Source organism: Pelodiscus sinensis, chromosome 3 (assembly GCF_049634645.1).
Source record: "Pelodiscus sinensis isolate JC-2024 chromosome 3, ASM4963464v1, whole genome shotgun sequence".
NCBI classification, from domain to species: Eukaryota; Metazoa; Chordata; order Testudines; family Trionychidae; genus Pelodiscus; species Pelodiscus sinensis.
Window position 1 is genome coordinate 67,414,264 of NC_134713.1, and position 8,427 is coordinate 67,422,690.

Below are 8,427 nucleotides of genomic sequence, written 5' to 3' on the forward strand. Positions count from 1 at the left end.
TTTTACTTTGTGGAGCTTGGAACTTTAGCAACTGGAACAAACATATAGTGGTGTATTAGAATGCCACTAAACTCTCCCTAAACCAAAGTAAAGGCTACAAAGTACACTATTCCTAAGGTTCATGAATGAGAGTTTCCACATGACCCTTTACAAATGGTTTGACAAAAATTGTATGAAACAAGGCCTTATGGCCTTCATTTATTTAATATACAACTAATAAATCATATTGTACATGTTTTCAAACATTTAAAAATGGTCTATTTAGCCTTCGTATAGGAGTTGCAATAGGTGATGCAATAGATCATCACAATCATTTATTGAATAACACTTCCATTTATTTTACGTACACATGCATACAAAGTGCTATTATAACACTGATCTATGGTAGTCAGGACTGAATTTTGTCTATGTGCAGCCTTGCACTGATAAAGACCCATTCCTTCCTTGAATTCAGCATAACTGGCCACTAGGTTGATGCAAGCAACAGAGTCAATTATAACATCAATAAGTCAGTGTGTGTGTGTACGCATGTATGTGTAAATGAATATGTTTTCTTCTTTTGTATTCTTATTAAACATGGTGTGTTACCTGTTCCCCTAAAAAGATCCTGTGTGCTTCTTATAAGCATGAAAATCTGGGTGCAGGAGAAAACATTTCTCTGTTTGTTTGTCTGGTTTTTAATTGCATCTGTTTGTAGCTGCTCAGAGAAGCAGAATATTAGATTGCATCCTGGGAACCTGAATCAATGGGCTGAAGGTAGGTGAGTTCAAAGATGTATGTTAAATACATTTATCATGTCTTAGTCAATGTATTAAATGGATATCACCTCACCACAAAGATGAATAAGTAGATATAAATGTGTGTGTGTACCCACATGCACACTGTGCAATTTATGTAGATATATATTCATGAGGGAACCCTATATCCATGTGATCCATTGCATAAAGTGTGTGCGTGTGTGCATACATTTATAAACATTTATATATACCCTAAGTGTATATATGACTATGACTTTATATATACACACACATTGTATCTTAATAACTAAATATGACCCTTAATAGAACTTAAATAAGTGGCATTTTTATATCCATATAGCAATAATAAAAAGCATTGATTATGATTCTCTCAGTTCATTTCACTCTTTTCACCCTGCAGACCTCATATAAAAGGAAAATGAGATCCAAAGTGAACTCTACAATGTCACTGCCCCTGAAGGACTTGGAGATCCATTGGGGTTTAATGATGCTTATTGCTTGCATGATAGTTTAACCCACACACTGGTGTATGGGTTACAATAGGAACTGGTATAAACTTGAAAAACAACAAATAGTTCTGCACCTTAGAGACAACAAAAAATGTGCATGGTATCATAAGAAAACTCATGATACCATCTACATTTTTTGTTAGTCTCTAAGGTGCTGCAGATGTATTCATTGTTTTTTAAGTATTTTTCAGTTGCAAACTACCACAGCTACCACCTGAGACTTAGGAACTGGTTTGTTCTACAAAAGGAGACATGCAGTCCTTTGTTTTGGAAATTTAAAAAGATATATTATTTTCTATATTATTATGTTAACCATGTACCGTATTTTCCGGCGTATAGGGCGACTGGGTGTATAAGACGACCCCCTATCTTTTTAATTAAAAGATAGGGTTTCATCTTATACCCCAGCGCCCCTCCGCCTCCTTTGCTCCCGGTGTCCCTGGTCTGCTGGAGATGGTCCCCAGCAGACCAGAGGCACCGGGAGCAAAGCCGCCAGGAGCGCCTGGGCTGCCCCCCCCCCTCCCGCCGGAGCCCCTCCGCGGCTTTGAAAGCCTCGGGGGAAGCCGGCGGCGGGGCATCCCAGGCGCGCATGGGCTGCCCCCCCGCCGGAGCCCCTCCGCGGCTTTGAAAGCCTCGGGGGAAGCCGGCGGGGGGGCATCCCAGGCGCGCATGGGCTGCCCCCCCGCCGGCTTCCCCCGAGGCTTTCAAAGCCGCAGAGGGGCTCCGGCGGGGGGGCAGCCCATGCGCGCCTGGGATGCCCCCCCGCCGGCTTCCCCCGAGGCTTTCAAAGCCGCGGAGGGGCTCCGGCGGGGGGGCAGCCCATGCGCGCCTGGGATGCCCCCCCGCCGGCTTCCCCCGAGGCTTTCAAAGCCGCGGAGGGGCTCCGGCGGGGGGGCAGCCCATGCGCGCCTGGGATGCCCCCCCGCCGGCTTCCCCCGAGGCTTTCAAAGCCGCGGAGGGGCTCCGGCGGGGGGGCAGCCCATGCGCGCCTGGGATGCCCCCCCGCCGGCTTCCCCCGAGGCTTTCAAAGCCGCGGAGGGGCTCCGGCGGGGGGGCAGCCCATGCGCGCCTGGGATGCCCCCCCCGCCGGCTTCCCCCGAGGCTTTCAAAGCCGCGGAGGGGCTCCGGCGGGGGGGCAGCCCATGCGCGCCTGGGATGCCCCGCCGCCGGCTTCCCCCGAGGCTTTCAAAGCCGCGGAGGGGCTCCGGCGGCGGGGCATCCGGCGTACAAGACGACCCCCGATTTTTGGGGGATGTTTTTTAACATCAGAGGTCGTCTTGTACGCCGGAATATACGGTATTCAAATATACAAGCTAATTGTAAAATGCCAGATTTATAGAGAAGCAAAAAAAATCTCCTTGTAGCAAAAAAATCATCAACATTTACATATCAAATCCTGAATATTATTTTAATTGATTAGTTTATTCAATCTCCTTCTCTACAATAGTAACATTCATAAATAATTATATAAACAAGTTATTGCAAAAGCAACTTTCATAAAATGTCAAAGCTAAAGGAGTCTCTGGCTTACACAAGATAAATCCTTACCCATTTGGCCCACACACCCCGGTGCCATACTAAAAACTTAAGTAAATAAAACATTTTGCCACATGTTTAGAAGATTAACAAATATGGGTTCTGATAGAAATCCATGACCCTGTCATTGACAGAAACATTAACTGGAGCATTCTGGCTGATTTCAGTTGCTTGCATGAAGCAAAAGGAGAAAGACAGTCTCTCATATTATGTCAATATGGCAAACAACAACAAGAAACATGTCAGTGAGTGTCAGAGCTTTGGTCAACAGACCTGGACTTTTGGGGTCATGGTACAAAACTAAAACCTAGAGGCATAGAGAGTGTTATGTGCCTGGGGGCAAAGGAAAAATCCCCCCGCTACTCCTGCGTGGTGGGGCCCCAAACCTGTCACACAGCTGAGTCTGACCCTGGGATGGGGTGAGCATGTATCACATCTTCCCCCGCCCCTCCAGTTTGGGGCTGGACCCCCGCACGCACTAAACCGCCGGCAGATGGAGGAGGGTCGAGCTGGAGGTGGAGAGGCGAGGAGGAGACTCCAGCCAGAGGGGGTGGGAGGAAGAGTAGCAGGCGAGCTGAGGGATGACAGGGAGAGTGGAGGGGGACTAAATTGGTGCCCCCCTAGTGTTGCACCCAGGATCAACTGGTCCCCCACTTTCCCTCACTACACCACTGCTAAAACCAACTGTTTAGCCATCAGGCTCAGGCTGGAGCTCAAGCTGTGAAGCCCAGGGAGGAGGGTAGCTTTCAGAGGCTGAACTCCAGTCCAAACCCAATTTTATACTCAGTTTTTTTAGTGCTATAGATCTGGAATCTAAGACCAACAGTCATGAGGAATTTTTCGTTATGTATTCGTACACATGAACACAGAGGGCTTAAATCATAAACAACATTTTCTCTTTCTTAGGTAATGATATTATTTCAGGACCTCTGGATGCCAAAAGGGTTGTAGCAATTATTTACTTTGGAAATTTGGCCACTAAAAAATGATGGAATATATAGATTCATTTGTAGCATGTATCTCTGGAAACAAATTTACTCCTTAGGATAGAACAAGGGCTCTCAGTAAATCTTTAAAACTTGAACCAAATCCCTCTAGAGATTAGTAAGGTTTGGGTATTACTTTTCACAGCTCTTTCGTGGTTTGGTTTTTTTTTCATATTTCTGAACTTCTGGATTCTGTCTTTGAGTGGAAGCAATATAATACTATCGGATTTGAACAGTATTTCTGACTTAACTGGAAGCCTTATGAACATACCCAGGGATTTAACAAAATCACTCTTCTTCTGAGAGTTGTAGCCTTATTTTTCAGATCTAAGACTTTTGGAGTAGCTTTGGTTGTGAATCCAACCTCTACCCACTATTTGGACACGTACCTGCCTTACTCTGTTGAACAATTTAAAAATCTGTAATTCCAGAAATATCATTCAGCACAGCTGAATATTACACTGATTGCAGATCTTTTATGTATTCAGAACTTTTTTCTCTTTTTTCCAACTCTACTATTTTGAGGGGGATCTTAAAAGCTAAGAGGAAAATGGAATTATGAAACCTATTATTAAATGTAAAGATTATCCTAAAACAAACATATAAGTGAAGTTTAACCAGCCTGATTGTCTAAATATTATGCACAGCTGTCAAAGAATAACCATAAAAATTAATCAACTTTTTATTAGTTTCTGCATTGATTGATAGTGACAAAACACTCTTTATATGATAGCTTTATTTTTCACAATTACAATGTTCAAGTGTGAAGAGATCATCAAGCTTTAAACCCTTTCAGTTTCATAAGCAAAATAATGTTTGTTTGTTCAGCCATTTTATATGAAATTCAAGGAATGTTGTAACAGAAGAATGTCTTGAAGGACACAAAGAGTGTGTTTCTCTAACATGTTAGCTCATCAAGCTAGCTTAATAGGATTGAAGATCTTTGGTTTCATCATGGACAGTTAACATATTTCCAAGTGCGCAAGTCAGTATCTTAACAGGGCTTTTCAATCATGCCACACTCTTTTTAACCCCTGCCCCTAAGGCAGAGCCTAAGAGCCATCAAGTAAATCGTGATCATGCTTAGTCAATTTTAATATGAAACATTACACCTGCTTTCAAACTGCTTGTAAACTCTTCTCAATGTTCATTAAATCCTGGAAAGCTCAAACAACTATTGGGGGGGGGGGTTAAAATCATTTTAACTAGATACTATTTATGATCAATAGCCTACCATTTGTTGTTATACCCATGTGCTCTGTTCCAGACATGAATATGTTTTTCCTATCTACTCATCTTGCTTTTAGTACGATGTATGGAACAGATAAAGTGGGATGAGATCATCCTTCGCATGCTTTTCATGATTTCATGTAATTATATTTTAGTTAAACAGATAGGACATAATTTCTTAGGACAACCATTAGTTATTTTACGCTTAGAAAAAAAACAACAAACAAGCAAATAAAAGATTTCAGACAGAAATGTCTCTTGCATGAGGTCAGAGGAGTCGCTACTATCAAAAATTTGTATGCAATGTTTCAATAATTGTGATTTTACATGGCAATTTTTAAAATAAAAATGCCATAATGAAAGCTAGCCTGCTACACTGAGGTAATAATATACACTGTTGTTATTTAGCAAAGCTTATTGTGAATGAAAGAATTTGATTTATTTATGTGATTTAAGGTTTCTCAGAAAAAGATTGAAACCTTTCATATTTGTTATTTTCTTCATATAATAACACATAATATTTCTATAGTGCCATTAATCCCAAATGATCCAAATGTACTTTACAAAAGACTGTGCACAGGAATCATTTCTACAAACCATTAAAATATAATCAGCTTAGGAGGCAAAAGTGTCAACAACACATCACAAAAATGCCTAATAATATCAGGAAAAGACCTTGTCCAGGTTTAACCACTTAGGGGACATCTACGCAGCAGGGCTAATGCCAAAATAAACTATGCACCTTGAGCTACATTAATTGCATAGCTTACGTCAAAATACTTTATTAAGACTTTTGGCGCTGTCTACACATCAGGAAGTCCAAGAAAGAGAATTTCCCTTACTCCTCGTAAAATGAGGGTTACAGGAGACAGAATAAGAATTCCTCCAGCTTGACATTATTTTGACATTATGTCGAGATAACTGCTTGTAGTGTAGATATAGACTGTGTTATTTCAGAATAACTGGTGTTATTTTGAAATAACACTACTGTGTAGATGTACCCTTAGAGAATTTTTTTTAGCTAGGAAAAACAACTACCCAAATTAGAATTTGATCAAGACATTGAAATTACCAGCTACACTGTTAATAAAAATGTTCAGGAATCTTTCAAAAAAGGAGAAGTAGTCAGAATATCAGTTTTACTCCTTATATGAAAATTGTCACAATTAGCAGCAAGGTGCCAACCCTCTATCTCCCAATACCATGCTGGGACATTCGTTCAGCATTATCTTTGACAGAATTGTGTGTCACCTGTCAAAGCTATACTAATTCATCAGCACTGGAACCTCTTCCCAAATTCAAATTGTGTACTTTTGGTAAACTAAGTCTTTGAATCTGTCTATACTGTCTACACAGTAATTTAAAAGGGGGGGGGGGGGAGGAAGGAAAAAAACCTGTCAATTAAAATGTCCATGCTAAATGAGACTAATAGAGTATGCTGTAGGGGTGTGTCTAGACTACATGCCTCCTTCGACGGAGGCATGTAGATTAGCCAGATCGGAAGAGGGAAATGAAGCCGCGATTAAAATAATCGCGGCTTCATTTAAATTTAAATGGCTGCCCCGATCTGCCGATCAGCTGTTTGTCGGCAGATCGGGGGAGTCTGGACGCGATGCCCCGACAAAGAAGCCTTTCTTCATCGACACAGGTAAGCCTGGTTTCACGAGGCTTACCTGTGTCGATGAAGAAAGGCTTCTTTGTCGGGGCATCGCGTCCAGACTCCCCCGATCTGCCGACAAACAGCTGATCGGCAGATCGGGGCAGCCATTTAAATTTAAATGAAGCCGCGATTATTTTAATCGCGGCTTCATTTCCCTCTTCCGATCTGGCTAATCTACATGCCTCCGTCGAAGGAGGCATGTAGTCTAGACACACCCTAGGTGCCTGATATTTTTGCTTTTGATGTCATTTGGATGTTGAATATAATGGAACATCCAGTTCATGTCATTGTTTATATTCAACACCCAAATGACATCAAAAGCTAAGTATCAGGCACTTATAGTCTACTCTGTTAGACTCATTGATCATAAACACCTTAACTGACAGGTTTTTTAATTTTCTTTCTCCTTTCCCTCTCCCCTCTTTTCCTGCTTTATATTTCAAACTCTAATTCCCTTGCTCCATATTTGTCATCTGAAGAAGTGGGTTGTGTCCGTGAAAGCTCATGATACTATTTATATATTTTTATTAGTCTTTAAGGTGCTAAAGGATCATTGTTGTTTTTAAAGATTTTGGTTACAGACTAACACAGCTACCCCTCTGAGACTTTTATACAGAAATTAAATACCCATGGCTGGCCCTGGTCTCCCTAAACTTAACTTGGGTTTACGTGACTTCAGCTGTGCAGCTGTAAAATTCCAGAGTGGACTCTTAGGTTCAGCTGGAACACAAGCTCTGGATTTTGCAAGCATGCGGGAGTCCAGAGACCAGGATCCAGCACAAGCCCAAACATTTACTGTACAGTTTTGAAGCCCAAGCCCACAAGCCTGATTCAGCTGACAAAGGGGCATCTACCGATGTCTAACTGCTGAATAGACATACCCTTTGTTCCTCAGACATACCTAGAATATTGTTACATTTCTTCAATTACATTTTCTTAGCATTTATGTGTGAAATAGGATACTGAAGTTCTGAAATACATCAGTATATTTGGTATGCTTGTTTGCAGACTTAGGGTATGTCTACACTACAATGTTAGTTCGAACTAACGGACGTTAGTTCGAACTAACGGACGTTAGTTCGAACTAACATTCATAGACGCTACACTAGCGCTCCGCTACTTCGAATTTGAATCGAACTAGTGGAGCGCTTAGTTCGAACTAGGAAAACCTCATTTTATGAGGATTAAGCCTAGTTCGAACTTACTAGTTTGAATTAAGGGCTGTGTAGCCGCTTAATTCGAACTAGTGGGAGGCTAGCCCTCCCCAGGTTTCCCTGGTGGCCACTCTGGCCAACACCAGGGAAACTCTATGCCCCCCTCCCGGCCCCGGACCCCTTAAAGGGGCATGGGCTGGCTACAGTGCCTGTGCCAGGTGCAAGCCTGCCAGCACCCAGACAGCAGACCCAGCACCTGGCACGGCACAGAGCCACCCACCCGATGTCCCCCTGCCCACCTCCTCTTCCCGGGACCAGGCTGGCGGCTCCCGGGAGCTTGCCCGGGACCGCAAGAGGCGGGCACCTTCCTGGGCTAGTGCGGACATCGTGGACCTCGTCCACGATCTCCGCACTAGGCACAGGAAAGTGGCCGTCTAGGGCAGGAGAGCTGCCAGCCTGGCCACCCAGGAGCAGGTGTGCATGAAAATCAAGGGGGTCCACTGAGACCCCCGACCCTGAGCCCTGAGCTTACAACGGCCGTCCTGGGTCAGACCAAAGGTCCATCTAGCCCAGTAGCCTGTCTGCTGACAGCGG